Below are 17,018 nucleotides of genomic sequence, written 5' to 3'. Positions count from 1 at the left end.
AATGAATCACATTTTGATAAAGAGTGAATACATAATAATTGATTGAAGAAGTGAGGAAGTTTGGTGGTAATACTTCCAATCTCTTTTATTATTATTATCTTCACTTTTTTCCGGGAGTTAAAATGAGATGATCCTACAATAAAAATAGGTTAATTTACATAAACATAATAAAATCTAAAAATATTTGCGATCCGCGTAACAAAATAAGAAAAATCCATGATACGTGATCATTTTCTCATACATTACATATATGTTTTTGCGATTTATTAATCTTGCGCCATCTCGATGCAATTAAGGTCCGACAAATAACTAAAGGCAGAAGTCTTTTATTTCGGGATATCTTGGGACAATGTATGCTTGAAATTGAATAAAATAAAAGCAGAATTCTTTCATCTCGAGCCATCTCGGTGCCACTAAAGCCCGAGATTCAAGGAAGAATTCTTTCATCCTAGAGCATTCGAGACATTGTATACCCGAGATCGAAAGAATTAAAGGCAAAATTCTTTCATCCCGGGACATCTTGATGCAACTAAGGACCGAGGTCGTGTATCATAATCTACACAATCGTTTAAATTTGAAAGTCATCATTTAAAATGAAGTACAGGATCATGTAGATTTACACTTATGTCTTTTATCTCAAGCCATCTCGGTGCATTGTATTTCCAAGATCGAATGAATTAAAGGCATAATTTTTTTTCATCTCGGGGCATGGTATGTTCGAGATTGTGTATCAAAAGCTACACAATCGTTCTATAAGATCGTGTATTGCACACGTGTGGTCGATTTATCACGTGTTGACCGGAGTAATTTTGGTATTTTACATCGTGGGCCTATGAACTTTTTCTGTTTTCAAAATTGTTCTATACAGCGTGAATATTTTTTTTGTTTGTTATATTTTTTAAAAAACCCCATAAAAATAATTAATAATATTATTGAAAATGTTTTAAATATAACAAAAATATTTAAAATATTTATAAATGCAATACAAATTTGTGTTTATATTATTGGTAGACTTATTTAGACTTGTATATAAACAATATACAAACAGTTAGTGACTGTGATAGACATCTGTTTTATATTTATATGAATCTATTACTAATAGAATGTAAAATTTTGCTATATTTGTAAATATTTTCAACAATTTTACCATAAAATAAGTTTTAATATATTTTATTTTACTGTTGTGTTTCAAAACCAGGAAATCGTACATATTATGAATATTACTAAGATGTTTTTTCTTTCATATTTTTAACAAATTAAAATGCATTACTAAATAGTATGTTAATATAAGTTTTAGTTAAAATAGTAACCACAACAACTAATTATATAATCTTTTTATTTTATATGATAATAAAATGTGGAAAAGTTGTCTTAAATCACAAAACAATTGAACGGTAATCGTTGACATCAAGCAATAACCCACTCTAACTAGTGGTAAGGAGAATATCATCTACATATAATACAACGATTTAAAACTTATATCCCACAACCTTCATGTAAATACACCAATCAATGGTCATTTATACAAATCCATGTGACAATATGGTATCGTTAAACTTCAAGTACCATCGTGGGGAAGCTTACTTTTAGTCCATAGATTGATTTCTTCGACCTACATACCAGATTTCTTTCGCTCGTGGTTTCAAAACCTTGAGTCTAAGGTTGATCCACATATAATTCTTCTTCCAAACCTCTATTGAAAAATATAGTTTTAGCATCCATTTGATGAAGCTCAAGATCAAAATGAGCCACCAAAGCCATTACGATTGATAAAAAGTCATTTCTAGAAACAGAAGAGAGTCTCTTTGTAGTCAAAGCGCCATCCTTTTGAGTGTAACTTTTGGGAACAAGTCTTGCTTGTATCTCTTGACATTTCCCTTAGAGTCTTACTTTGTCTTAAATACCCACTTACAACTAGCTCTTTTAGAAATCTTTGGCAATTTCGTCATTTTCCAAACATTGTTGTCATCCATAGATTTTAACTCTTCCTTCATGATCATTAACCACTTATCAGAGTTTTTATTGCTCATGACTTGATCAAAAGATATCGGGTTATCATCAATGCTCAAGTCACTTTCATGCTCAAGTGGAGGAACTATATACTCATTTGAAATAATTGGTTTTGTTTTACTCTAAGTTGACCTCCTTAATTGTATTTATTCTTGAAGTTGCACTTGCTCATTAGCTCGAGGAATTTCCTCCTTTTTTTGAACAATGGCATCCATAATGGGTTTGGAACATTCGTTTGTTGTTCCATATTTATGCTTTGTGATTGTGCTACAATAATAGAAATAACAACTTAAGATGAATCACTAGATGGATTTTTTGGTCCATTAGTGACTCTTATCTCTACATCAGGTGTTCCAACATTCTTACTAACTCTGCCATTTTCATTGAAGCAAGCACTCACAAACCCTACAATTCTTGTACTATGATCAGGACAATAGAATCTATATCCTTTTGATCTTTCCAGATATCCAATGAAATAAACACTAAATATTCTTGGAATCTAATTTTTTTTCATGTGGATTATATATCCTCATTTCACCTTGACAACTCCAAACATGAAGATGTGTTAGGAAACAACTAGGCTTCCTAGATGTCCATAGTTCATAAGTTGTGTTAGGAAATGCTTTACTAGGGTACCTTATATTCAATATGTACACAGTTGTCCTTAATGCATACATCCAAAATGAAATAGATATACTATTATCATTCATCATACTTTTCACAATTTCCGTCAATGTATGATTACACTTTTCTGCTACACCATTTGATGTGGTGATCTGCGCATTGAATACTGTGCACAAATTGTTAGGTTTTATGTCCTAAAACTCGTAGATAGTAAATGTAATTTGTTGGTCATCATTAATAAAGTGTTATTTTTGTAATTTCAATAAAGTGTTATTGATTATTAGTTTTGTCTTAATAACCTAAATCCAATGAACTAACATTCTAAATTTTTTAATGAGTCTCAAACTGTATGTAGAGACATACAAGGATTAATGTTCGAGATACAACTTAAAGCTAAGGGGCATAGAGATAAGGTTGAGTACCTTGTTCTGGTAACACTAATGGATACAACTAACTTTGTTAAGCTAAGTATATTAAAGCTTAGACAATAAGACTAAGCTAATGAAAGTTAAAGTTGTTGTATTCTACTGTTTTGTGTTAAAAAAGCTTGGCGTTTAAGCCTTAGGTTTAAGTATTTGTTTGAGAACTTATTCTATTCACTAGGCGTTTGACATTATCCCAGGTTAGTACGCATTAAGGGCCTAGCTAGGTTGCGAGAAGCGACTTTTGGGGCGGGGCGTAACAATAACCCCTCTTTTCTTTGTCCTCTTCTCTTATTTATACTAATCATAAGTTGGATAAATCATTCCTTAAACTCCTATAATCTTGCTAGCTCCTTGATAACTTGTAGAAATACAAGTTATTGTGGCTTTTTAGAGAGAATAATGAGACCAAAATGCATAAGAAATGTGTCAAAACACGTAGCTTATTTGGAAAACTCATAACTATTTGAAAACATACTTTACATAAGCTTCCATGCTTGTTTCACCATATTTTTAGTGTCTAAACGCAGAATTAAGAACAAAAGAAGAAGCTAGTGAGGTGGGAAGGAGCTAGTAGAAGGGAATAGGTTCGCTAGAAGACAAAAGTGGCAGATGGAGTTGATGTGACTTAACATAGAAGCAGCTTTCGACATTGACATGCTTAGAAGATTAGATTTTCTGCTTAAATCTACCTATATAAATGAGTTCATCACCATCAAGAAAAGGGGACCTAAATAGGCCAAAAGTCAGTTTGAATGGGCTAAATCCTAAAGAGTGGTGGAAAGGAGTAGCCTTTCCGTCGTCTGTAAAGTCTTTCTTCATCTTCTCCGATAAGTCTAAGAGTGAGAGCTTGAGGGTTGAGTGAGGAAGATCTCATTCTCATCTTCTCCCTAACTTGTATTAACATTTTTATTCTTTCCATTTTTATATATTTCAGTGTAATGTATTCATTCATATTATACAGTGGCCTAAGACCTGTATTCTTTAATACATTTCATATTTATACCTCTTCAATCCATTCATCTCTTTACTGTTCACCCATCTTTGTGTTATTTTGTAGTTGAAGTCTCATGATAAGTTCTTGATAAGAAGGTTAGCTCATATTTCTTCTTGCGTTACTGAGCTATTTTCATCACTTGGCTAGTGTATTTCGCCAACTACTCGAGAGGGCAAGTAGCAAGGATATGGCTAACACACACAAGGAGGAGATTGGAAACAAACTCCACTTTGGCGAGATAACTTCCATAATTTGTACCTCGAAAGGAGAACAAGTGAAGGTATTAGGTGCCAAGATGTTGTCACCCTTAAACGTGAAGCTCTATAAGTCTTATAAGTGAAGCGTTCTAGATATAACTTACTTAACGCAGCTTGGTCATTTGGATATAGAAAGGTGACCATGTGTGGCGTTAACGACTCCGAGAGGAACGCGTCTTAATCACAAGCACAGTAATTAAGTTATATCACATCAAGGGTCTTTGATTGCTTAATCACCTGATAATGCATGGATTTTCCTTCACCCTTTTCTTTTATGCAAGTCATTTCACAATTCCATCTTAATCTTTCTTTACAGATTTTTTAGTGTAGATAAGTAGATATAGTTTAAACTTACACTCATTCATATTGTATAGTTTATTCTTTTATATTGCCTAAACGCCTTGTAACGACCCAACTCTTTATACTAAGCTGGGATCATTACTACTCAAAGAAAAACAAAATTTCTTAAATTAAATTGGAAAATAAAACAAGTATTCATAATCAAAACCTCAAATACTCATTAAAATCATAAATAAATAAATATAAATAGAAGTAAATCTCAACATAACAAAATCCTAGTTCGGGCCCTATCTAGTTTTAAAGAGTAATCATGAAAGTACAAAAAAGATACTAAAATCAAACTGAAAACATAACAGCGGAAGCAAAACGTGTCTCTATGGCATGCCACAGTCACTTCTTGTCATTCGCCAACTTCCCTCTACCTCTCCCTTTATCTTTGCTTGAAAAATTTAAACATGAAAGAGTGAGTATAAAAATATACTCAGTAAGGAACCTACTACTATCCCGCCAGGTATCTGCTAACTTTCTATTAGAGTCCTGTAGAGTGGTACCCCTAAACTGGCACGTTCCCGAACACGTGCAATCTGTAATCCCGTAGGAACATCTCTGGTTTTCGGTGAACCCAAAGGAACAACTAGGACAAAACTGATCTTTAGTGAACTCGAAAGAAACATTAAGACATTTGGGCTGTGAGTGACCCCATCGGATCACTCGTAACATATCATCTCATTTTGAATTGGTTATCCCGTCGGATTACTTAGTCATAAAAAGATGGTGATCTCGAGAGACACCCATGTGGGTACGACTCTAATAGATAAAGCTAACAGTACACCCTAATCATAGCATATAGCATAACATAACATCATAAGCATGACATGAATATTAATCGTAGCATTTTTAATCAAGATTAATATTTCATGCATAAGCATCAACATCATCAAATATCATCATCAACATATCTCATGTCATAACTATCAGTCATCTTAAACATAAACTCCCTCATGACTATTAGTCATCATAAACATAAACTTATTATACATCTTAGCTACCTCAATGCATAATGGAAAAATTACATGCAAGCTCTTATTTCAGTTTGAAGGTCTAGTAAGAGAATCTCTTACCTGGAGATTAGCTTATCCAAGTTCTAACAGCAAATAGCCAAGCTTTCCCAAACAATGAAGTCCTAAAATAGTAAGAGAAAAATACTAAATTCAATAACTTAATTAATAGTTGATTAAGGATCCCAAAAATCCAGTTGATTCAACTTACCCAAAGTCGAGGTTGAATCCAAATTTTCCTTGGTTGGGGAGAAATTTCACAGCACCAACTCCCAGTTAAAATCTACCAATTTAATCCAAAATTAAATTATTTAGGGTCCAAACTCAATATTTGCTGGGTATGCTAAAACCCAATTAAAACTTACCAAAAATAGATTAAATGGGCCAAAATAAACTTGGTGGCTTGAAAATGGCTTGGCTGGAGGGAAAATCGGCTAGGCGGCTCGGCTAAGGGAGGGAATCGATGCTGGTAGGCTTGAATCACTGGCGCACGCTTGCGGCTTGAGCGTTTAAGAATGACTTGCGTAAGAGCGCGACTCGAAGGAGAGATTGGCTACACCACATGGCTCGATAATCGACTAAAGGCTCGTGAACGGTGGCTAGTGCGACGTAGCTTCGAAATGGATGACTTGTGCAGCTCGACGACATGAACGATCGACTAACGTGAGGAATCAGTTTGGACGCTTGCAAAACGTGATGATGGGTGTGGACGGCGGCTCTTCGAATGGATCAGCAGCGATCATGCGAGCTGAAGGACCCAAGTGCAACAACTTGTGAATGAAGGAGCTGGCTTTGACGGCTTGGATCGAGGGGACGACGTGCAGCGGCAGAGGAGACGGTGGCGGCAGCAGCTTGATTAGAGTTTGAGAAGTTAAGGTTTGTGAGGAAGAAGATGGTGAATAGTACCCTCACGCACCACGAGGTTCTATTTAAAGAAATAATAATACTTTTAATATCATTATTTTTACCTTTTACTTTTTCCCTCTTTTCTCAATCTTTTTCAACGAAACAAAATAAATCTTCTCTTTGTTCATTAAAACCCATCAAATAAATAAAACTTTTCTTTCTTCGTTAAAACCCATCGAATCTTCTTTTTTTTTTAAACTCCAATATTCTCTCTCTCCTATTACATCACTTTATCTTTCCAAAATAAAAAAACAATATCCTTACATAATTATATTATTTTCATAATACAATTATCTTAACTTCAAATTCAATTAATTATATAATAACATATATAATTAATCAAAATTCTCTCAAATACAATTCCACCAACCACAATTTACTTAAAACAACCAAATTCAATCATCGATTCCAAATTCAATTAATTAGATATTTTTCTAAAGTATCTAATTAATTCTCATTTCTATAAATCAAAGATTTCCAACAATTAAATCAAATAACACCCAAAATAATTTTAAAAATTGTCAAAATTAGATTTAAGATAATTAAAAATAAGTTAGCTTAATTTGGGGCGTTACACGCCTAGTGAACCTTAGAACTAAGTTTTGATATCAATTCCCTGTTTTCGACTTTGGATCACCTAGATAAACCTATTGGTTGCTTAGAAGCACATAATGAGCATTTTGTATGCAATGGTCTTTGATTCTATTTAAAACTTGTACACGACAAGGGCTTAGAAGCACATAATGGGGAGATTCCTAAGGAGCATTTTGTATGCAATGATCTTGAATCAATGACACATTATGAAAAATGAAATAGAGTTTACCCCACTAAGTCCAAGCATACACAGAGCGAGCAAGTTTTTGGCACAATTGATGGGGAATTGATTTTTCAAACACTAGAGTAGGGTTTTACTTTGATTTTAGGAAAAACACTTAACTTTGGTCAATCACGTGTTCAGCCAAAGAATGCATGAAAAGGTTTAAGGTACCAGAGTAATCTATGATTGCTTGAATCAGCTCCAAAGTTAAGTGTATCTTTCGGATAGTGAGCGATTCAGCAGACAGAAAAATCAAATAAATTAAATCCATGCATCTTGCTGAAATCCTCAAACGTCTGGGATCTTAGATGTCTAATCTATTGAAATTTGAGAACCCAAAGGAAGACATCAAAGAAAGTGTCCACAGGTAAGATTAGTAATATTAGTAAGATTTGTGTCTTTACTAACTATGCGATAAGGACCAAGAAAGATCATTTGAACATTGTGGTGATTGATTGGGAGCAGAGGCTTATTACGACGAGCAATCAAGACGTAAAAAACCATGTAGCAAATGATCAAGAAAGTTTAGAAGAGGATAATGCAGCAAGGAAAGCTATGAGAAGCAACAAGCGATGAGACACAACTTTTTCTTGCCAAAAGATCCTAAACGCAAGGAAGCATCTATAACGTATAACCTTTTCTCTTTTTACTTTGACATTTGAATCCAAAGATTTTGTATTCTTTCCTATGTATTCTTTATACTTGTAAACCATTTTGTAGTTTTAGTTTTAGTTTTCTATTATTTTCAAGTTGGGGAGTGCAAGTCATCTCGTGAAACCATTAGGCTACTAAGATTTAGGTTTTTGCGCAATGAAGTCATCCTGTGAAGAGGTTCGTGTCAAAACACCTTAGGCGTTCTGATCTTCTCGCGAAATGATTGAACTTTGGGTTTCATTCAAAGTGATTAGGGTTTTTGAGAATTTGAAACGTTTTATTTCTTTTAAAATTCAAAATTTAAAAGTAATGATTATGCTGTCCTTGAGAAACGAACCGTTCATGTTAGGTTGTCACTTCATACTTATTGACGCGTGACGTTAACTACGTGGTAATCCAAGCCCTAACCACGGTTAAGAACATCTATTTAAACCCACTAAAAACCCACTCAATTATTATGTTTGAAGACCTTTCTCTTATCGAAGCCCTAAAAAGGTACTAAGCCTCAATTGGCAAAGGAAGCTCGTCTAATGCAGTAGCTGAGCATTCACCATCCGACGGTCCTATGTTGGGACAAGGAAAAGGAGAAACATAACTTAGAGCAGTTGTGATCAATGAAGTGAAAGTTCGATTACTAGAGGATAAATTGGGAGAACTACTCACTATCGAAGACTTTAAGAAAAGAAGATTAGCAAAAAGAGCAAGATGAGCGAGAGAGATTAGAAAAAGAAAAGGTCGAAAAAGAGAGGGCTGAGAAAGAGCAGAAAGAAAAAGAAGAGAGGGAAAAGAAAGAAAAATAGGAAAAAAACTGAGAGAGAAAGAGTAGGAAATGAGAAGGAAGGAAAAGGATGAAAAGAAGGAAGAAGAAGAAAAGAAGAAAAGGAAGAAGATGAGAAGAAAAGGAAAGAAAATGAGGTGAAAAAGGATGGCGAGGTGGTATGAGAGACAGAAGAGACAACAAAAAGCACCTCCTAGCCTATCGCGAAAATTGAGTTTGAGAGATTGGCGAAAAAGACCTAGGAAAAGATTGAAAAAGTGAAGTATGGGTTAATAAAAATAAAAGTAAAAGCGCAAGTCTGGGTTAACAAAAATAAAAGTAAAAGCACAAGGCGTTAAGGACTTAGCGAAAGAAAATAAAGAAGCAAAGAAAAAGGGGCGAGAAGAGCTCCTTCTTAATAGTTGTTACTCAGTTGATGACGTGTCAAGATAAAGCTTAAAGCATGGTTAGAACGAGTATTAAGCTCACACATGTAAAGTACTACGTAAGAGCTGACAAACTAAGAAAGTTTAAAGAGTGACTAATCTGACTCAGGATTAGTATAAATGAAGTGAGAGGTTTGAAGAAAGGAATGTTATTTTAAAAGTTATCAATAGAAATACTAAGTGTTGACCTGCTGAGGAAGCATTAGGCGAGAAGAGGAAGACTTGGAGTTAGGCGATCAGAGGAAGGCAATTTAGTATTTTTGTGAGTGATTTTCTAAAAGAAAGAACAGTGTTCTAAAGCATTCCTTCAGAGTCTTGTGTTCGTTGTAATTATCTAATGCATGTTGTAATGTTCTTGATGTTTATGAAATAGCTTGTCTATTTGAGAAGGAAGTTTCTAAGCTAAAGTTCTATGGAATGATTCTATGTATGCGAGTAAACCATTAGCTTTATTCTTATCATAAGCTAACTATTATGTGCATATAATGAGTCAAGGAAACCATGGGGTAAAAGGACCACATGGTGGTAAGAAGTTGGCCAATACGTTGAAAGGAGCATATCGAGTTAATAGTCTAAGCAACTAGAAATGAACCGAGAAATTCTCCAAGAGATGTTAATGATGATGCAGTCATCACAGTGGTCTATGCGTGAGAATGATTCATGTTCTTGGCAAAAGGAATAAGAGAAGGCTAATGTGTGTTTTATATTTTGAATGAGGCATTGTGAGCCTGTTTATGAAAATGTATTTACATGTTGTATGCCCAAAAAGAATTTCTAAACCCCACTTACTAAGTATTTGACTTACATTTTAAGTTTCTCTTCTCCAGACAACAAGGCATTGAGGTTGAGTTAAGCACGTTAAGACGGGTTACTACGTACTAAGGTTTTAAGCCAAGCATTCTAAGTGATTGTGAAGAAGCTGCACTAGGCATTCGAAGCCTGAAGCTTTAATTATAACTCTTGTACTTAAGAAAGGATGTATTATGTAATGAAAAACATGTTGCTAAGTTAATAAAGAAGAATGTTTATTTTATCCTGCGTTGTAGATTTTCTTATCGCTTAGTAGTTCTAAAAGTCCAAGCTTAATCCTAAGCATTAAGTATAAAATTCAAAGGTTTTAAGACTGAGCGTTCTGGTGTTTCACTCAAAGGCGATAGGGTTGGTCAAGTCACATCTGCATCCGCATCTCGCAATGCGAAGGTAAGGATGTGTTGCGAGGCAGAGTGTGACAGATAAGAAAATTGAAAAAAAACATAATTTTAAAAAACTAAAAACTAAAAACAAAGGTCACTTCGGTAATCATTTGTTTTTTGAAATTAAGTCTATAGATACTTTTACCTCCAAATTCATTTCCTTGTTATTTATGTTTTGCCAATAGTACAACAAATCAAGCTAAAATTTGAATACTAGAAAAAGTAGTTTTGAAAAAATTATTTTTGTTTTTAGAATTTGGGTAAGAATTAAAAAATTATATATATATAAAAGATGTAAGATTATTTTAACATATAAAGAAAAATATAGTGATGATCCCCTGGTCTCTTTGAAAGGTTTTGGTAATCACACTTTAAAGTGTGTGTTCCAATTAGAAACTACAATGAAAAGAGGAAACTAGAGTAAAAAAGCATATTCCATAACCTTGATTTAAAGCGATAGAGGAGAAGTTTCTGTTAAGGAGAGAGACTAATGCGTGAACTAAGAAGATACAGAGTCAGCCCACTCAATGCTCGATCAGCGGTAAAGTCTCTTATCAAAGATTAATTCTTCCTTAAGGCGGGCAAGCACCAGATTGACGAGGTTTCCAAATAAAGAAGAAAATGAAAACCTAGGTACCCAAAAAGCAGAAAATGAAGTCTTCCCCTGGAAAGCTCCTTCTCTTCATATCTAAAAAACTAGGGGAATCTCCTTGCTTCTAATACCTGTTGTGTTGTGTCTAACCTAATCCACTCCCTATGTCGAGAAGCTTGAAAGAAACCTACTAAAATGAAGAAAACCTATCAACCAAGTTAGAAAGTTCAAGCAACCTAGTGGAAGAAAAACTTAAGAATTAAATGATAGGATTTCCTCAAAATAGTAGAACAAATAAGAGGATGAAAGCAGTTAAAGGAAGACTCCAACGGAGGAGTTTAATTCCTTTGTAGAATAAGAGGATGTTTTCAGAAAAGATTCCTCATACTGTGCCTCTTCCCCCGTAGGCTTGAATCTCTTAGTAAGTTTAAAGTCCACAGGCTTTCTCTTTATTTTCTCGTATAATCAGTCCAAGGATTTAATACAATTATAAAAAGTCAAACAAGAAGAAACTTAAGGAAGGAAGGCCTATCCTAAGTTTAAGTGGAATGAATAAACAAGTCCAAGAACAAAAACTTAAGGATTCAATGATAGGCTTTCATCTTTTTAGTAGAATAAGAGGAGAAGGGAATTGTTATGGATAGTAAAAAGATGAAACTATTTATAAAATATAGCAAAAATAAATAAATAAATGAATAAATTTATAGAAAATTTAAGGATTTTCTATATTTTGTAAATGATTTTAATATTTTGTTATTTTTGAAAGTATCTAAAAAATGAACTTAATTTTTAAAAATAAGAAACAAAATAGTTAAAAGAAAAAAAAGAGTAGGAAATAATTATTAAATGTAAATTTTTTAAACTTAGAGAAGAAACGTAGGGATTCTTTAAAACTTGGCGCTACAAAATTCCATCTCATTCGGATCCAAAAGTGAGCAATTAAAAAATGGTACGGAAATGGGTGTGACTTAAATTAAATAATCCTTTTTTGTCTCTTGAGGAAAAGAGGAAAAGAAAGAAAGAAAGAAAGAAAGAAAGAAAGAAAGAAAGAAAGAAAGGAATTTTATTTGTTGAAGGCAAATGAATGAAGTAATTAAATTACAAAAAAAAAAAAAAAAAGAAAAGTTGGTCCATTGATATTTATTCCAATTTGGGGCATTTATGGTGGCGTAAACACAAAGTTCCATGGACTTGACTACTCTTTTTTATTATTCATTAATGCCATAGATATATCAATGGCTTCGATAACAACACCAATAACAAAAACAAACCACTTTCTTCGAGTTTGAGTTTGATTTCAATTTAATTAATTCATGGATTTGAAAAAGTTATAATTTTGGTCTTGAGGTTTAAATTGTGTATCAACCTCGTCTATAAGTTTCAAAATTTACACGTTTAGCCTTAATTTTTCGCTAAATACTCACTTTCAATCTTTATTGTTAATGTCTATTAAATAATTTTAAAAAATTATATTTAATCAAGTTTCACTATTTTCTTCGATCACTAGTAAAATACTAATTTTAAATTTTCACTTTCTAATTATTTTAAATTAATTAGTAGACAGAGGTTAAATGTGTAAATCTTAAAGCTCAAGAATCATGTGTTATAATAAAATACTTTGAAACTATATAATATATTAACCCAAAATCATTCATGTCAAATTGTCAAGAATAAGTTATCTATCAGATTCTATTGTCAAGAATAAATTACATACCAGAATCCATCTTCTCTAATTGATGATGGTTATAACCTGATGGCTGTAAAATGATTATTGTCTTCTTCAACCAAAACCCTGAATACCCTAAGTGGGATCTTTCTCTTGAATGGAATAAAAGAAAGACTGAGTACCTATTATTTTGGTATATTGGGGATCATAGCCCCAAGATTCTTTATATACCAATTCAATTAAGATCTCCATTAAATCCTAATCAATCTAAGAATAGGCTGTTATCCATTTAGTTAATAATCCTAATCAATCTAAGAATAGACTTCTATCCTTATAGTTCATACTCAGTTAGAAATCAAAGATTTTAATTAAAGAAATCACATAATAGATCTAATTAAATAAAATAACTCAATGTGATAAATTATTAATTTACTTTAATTATACATATTATTTAAATACGTTTAACATAATGAACAAATCAATTAAAACAAAACTCAAAATGTAAGAATGTGAGTGCAATGTTTTAAAACCTCTGAAACTTCAAACTCATAATTTAAGAACTAAAAGTATGATATTCTAGAGACTAAATAAAAATTAGAACTAAAATTTATACACAAAAAATATATTTTTTCCAAAATGGAATTAGCTAAATATAGGACTCTCGAAATGTTATATACATTGAAGAAATAATATTGTACAACCAAATTATTATTTGACCTTCCCAACATCTAACTTTATGATAAATATGTCTTGTCCAATGTGGGACTATATTTTATGGAATATTTAATTATATGTTTATATTGTTAAAATCATTTTTGTCTGACTAACCAAATCATTCTTTTTTTAAATTAGGTGTTTTTATAGAAAGTTATTACATTTAATCGTTGTAAAACAAAATATTAAAGCCATTCTACGAAAATCATTATTAAATCAAGAGCATTTTTTAACGTAGCAAAGGTTTATATATACTAATAAATTTCTATTTAATATCCATAAGTGATATTAATTAGATACTCATAAAAAGTCTATAATATTTATTATTGATAAAATCTGAAATTATGTTATTTATCATAAGTACTTTCAAAAGTCTTCTCATTTACGATAATTCTTCTAAAATTTTATTTACATTAAATTTAGTAAAACTTTCATAAATATAACAAACTATTAAACTAAAGTTAGCCATTTTTTAAATATTTTAAATTTATCATTTCATCTTTGTTCTTTTCTCTGCGATTTTTTTATCATCTTTCTTTACTCCTCTTTTCATTGTGATTTCTTTCCATCTTTTTTCTTTTTCTTCGTTTAAATTTGGGAAACCAAATCTGATTTCTTTCTATTGTATTTCTTGTTTTTCTCTCATTCTTTTCGTTGCGTGCTACCAAATTTTGAAAAAAAAAATCATTTAGATTTGGGTAGATCGTGTAGCCAAATCTAGACGATCATGTAACCCAATTAATTAAACGATCGTGTAACTAAATTAAACGATATAATTGAAAAAACAAATCTAAACGATCGTGTACCAAACAATAGCCAAATCCAAACGATCGTGTACTAAATATATTACGCGCGTTACTAAATATATTACACGCATTATTGACAGTGTATTTTTTGTATTTTCCATGTTGGGCTTGTGAGTTTTTTCTGTTTTTAGAATTAAATTTTTGCAGCTTTGTTATATTTTTTTAAAAGATTCCCTTAATTGAAGCATATTTAATAACGATTATTTTGATTGTTTGAAAATTATGTTTATTTATCACAATTTCTCACCATATCTTTCTTAGAAAACATCTGAACAGTAAAATAAATTCAACCTTCAAAACTTAGTTGAATTTGAACACAACTTAACTTAGTTTTTAGACAAACTAACCAGAAACAAGTGTCAAAATTTTTCTTTTAATTTTTCAGAACCTAGTATAGATAACAAAAACAAATAAATTTACATATGAAATTAGTATTTATGATTTCTTTTTTTAAAAAAATTAAAACTAAATAGATATCCAATTACCAAATCTTAGTTAAATAAAAATATTGAAACTCAATTTTTTAAAAATGGAATGAGATAAAAGAAAAAAAAAAGGGTTAGGGAAGTTCATACATATACGTTGGACACAATAAAGAAAAGTTTGAAAAGAATATGGAAAACTTTTGTAAGAGAAAAAGAAGAAAAAAACCAAAATTAAAAGTGGACCCATTCCAATTCAATAGTACCTTAAAACTTGACTTTTCTCTAAACATAACAACACACTTTTATGCCTTTGACTTTGTTTACATTTCTCCATGAAAAAAAGAAATAAAACCTTTTCTCATTCAATGTGACTCACCAAACAAACCTGCCCATTTGCTTTATCTCAACCCTTAGACTATTACTTCTCTCATCTCATATTTCAATGGTGAGAAAAGTAGGGTTTCATATAAACTACCTCTCTCAACGCGTTACAAGTTTACCTAATATTAACTTTTAATTTGCCTTCAACAAGACTTTAGTTGATCAATTGGCATCGTTCATGGCTTAAATTCCTTTCTTTCCGGTTTGTACTAAAAAACTTAATTTCTTATATAAACAAAAATATACACAATGTTGCTAAAATGATCGTAGCTCAACTGACATAAAGTCCGTTTGGATTAACTTAATTAAAAAAAAAATGTTTTTCAAGAAACTCATTTTTGTTTAAACTCAGTTTTATGATAATTGTTTAAAATACACTTGAGAAAACAGTTCTGAGTAGCTTTCAAATATTCTAATTTTTCAAAAATACCTTATTTTTAAATTAAACACTTGAAAATATAATTTAAACATACTAATCGCATCAATAGGTTGTGTGCTTTCAATATTAAAATCATAAGTTTAATTGACTTAATCCCACGTGTTGTTTGTTGTCTATCTAATCTACCCAGCTATGTATATGTATATATAAACAATGTTTTCTTTAGAAGATATCCATAAATAAACAACGTGTTGACGGACATACATATTTTTCAAGACATGAACATTGAATTGATGAAACCAATTTTTGGGATTTGTAAAAACATTTCAACGATAAAATTATATTCAATAAAAAAATTGATTTTAATTTTTTTATAAAATAAGTTCCGAGTTCAAAATTTGTACTAAAAAGTTAAATATAAATCTAAAATAGCTTAAATTCAATATTTAAAGGTTTTTTTTTTTTTCTTTTAAGAATAATAATGAAAAAAAAATATTCACAATTCATAATTCATGGCGAAAACATGGTAAAAGGACAAAACCTTTTTTTTAACTTTTGTTCCCGAGGATATCTATCTGAGAAATTATCCAAAATGGCTCGTTTTTGGTTTTAACATTTAAAAATAACACAATTTTTTATATTCGTCATAGTTTTTTTCTCGAGCAATCTCAACCGAACTCAGATCACAAGATTTCTCATTTTGTGTTTAAAATTCAAAATTAAGTGCTATCATGCAATTACCAAAATACCCTTTTTCATCGAATAATTTATATTCACTTTTGTGAAACCAGGTGCTCATTTCGACGAGTTTGAACTTCTTTGCTCTCAAAATCTCCAAGATTTACTCATTTTTTAGTGGGAAAACGTATTTAGTCTATCCTCAAGCTTAAATTTGTAGAGTTATTCCACTTTGAAACATTTAATTGTTTAGGCTTTGTTTTAAGTTTTGTTTATAGAGTTTTACTGTGAAATCTGAGACAATTGGGATATAAGTAGTTGGATGTGTGCATATCTGGTTTTTAATCTCATGTAGGTGATTTCATTTTGAATCTCAACAATTTCATCAGTTTGGGCTCGTTTATTTCATAAATCTCAATTGAGATTGTTGAAATTGCATCAAGATTTGTTAAATGAGTTTCGAGATTGGTCTAGGTTTGTTTTTCATATGCATTGTGTTATTTCTCAGGGTAGATTTCACCCAAAATTAACCCGAGATACATCATAGGATGCATATTAAACCCTTTTCTCGTGTCATCTCAATGTAAATGACTCGAGTGCCATAATGAAATTATTTTGTTCTCGGTCGAGATTGAACCGAGATTTTTTTTTTGAGTTTTTAAGACAGACTACTTTTTTTCCCCCTATTATGAGTGTTTTTTATTTGGCAAATGTCTCTTATCACCAATATCCATAGTTTAGATCTTTTCCTAATTTGACATATTATTCTCACTTAGCCAAAACCATCTCTAATATTAAAAACAAGTTAACTCCTAGGTAACTGTGTATATGTTTAGGAAAACTACTTTCAATCATTTCTTAGACGTTAAGTTGGTATTCAATGGACTTTTGTATGCCATTACATCTTGTTAAGAGAGGTTGAGGATGAACGAGAGA

At 31.5% G+C, this 17,018-nt stretch overlaps 1 long non-coding RNA gene across 1 annotated transcript; it reads right to left on the bottom strand.

Moving 5' to 3' along the window:
* Window positions 1-4,874: 4,874 nt before the first annotated feature.
* Window positions 4,875-6,625, bottom strand: LOC127151490 (uncharacterized). The gene is made up of 3 exons (XR_007824543.1): window positions 6,034-6,625; window positions 5,880-5,951; window positions 4,875-5,793 (listed from the first exon to the last, which is right to left on the bottom strand). It is a non-coding gene; the product is annotated as an uncharacterized LOC127151490 (long non-coding RNA).
* Between the last annotated feature and the right edge of the window lie 10,393 nt (window positions 6,626-17,018).

The sequence above is a fragment of the Cucumis melo genome, chromosome 10, assembly GCF_025177605.1.
Source record: "Cucumis melo cultivar AY chromosome 10, USDA_Cmelo_AY_1.0, whole genome shotgun sequence".
NCBI classification, from domain to species: Eukaryota; Viridiplantae; Streptophyta; class Magnoliopsida; order Cucurbitales; family Cucurbitaceae; genus Cucumis; species Cucumis melo.
The sequence above is the reverse complement of the archived record's forward strand: the minus strand, read 5'-3'. Positions and strand labels throughout refer to the sequence as shown.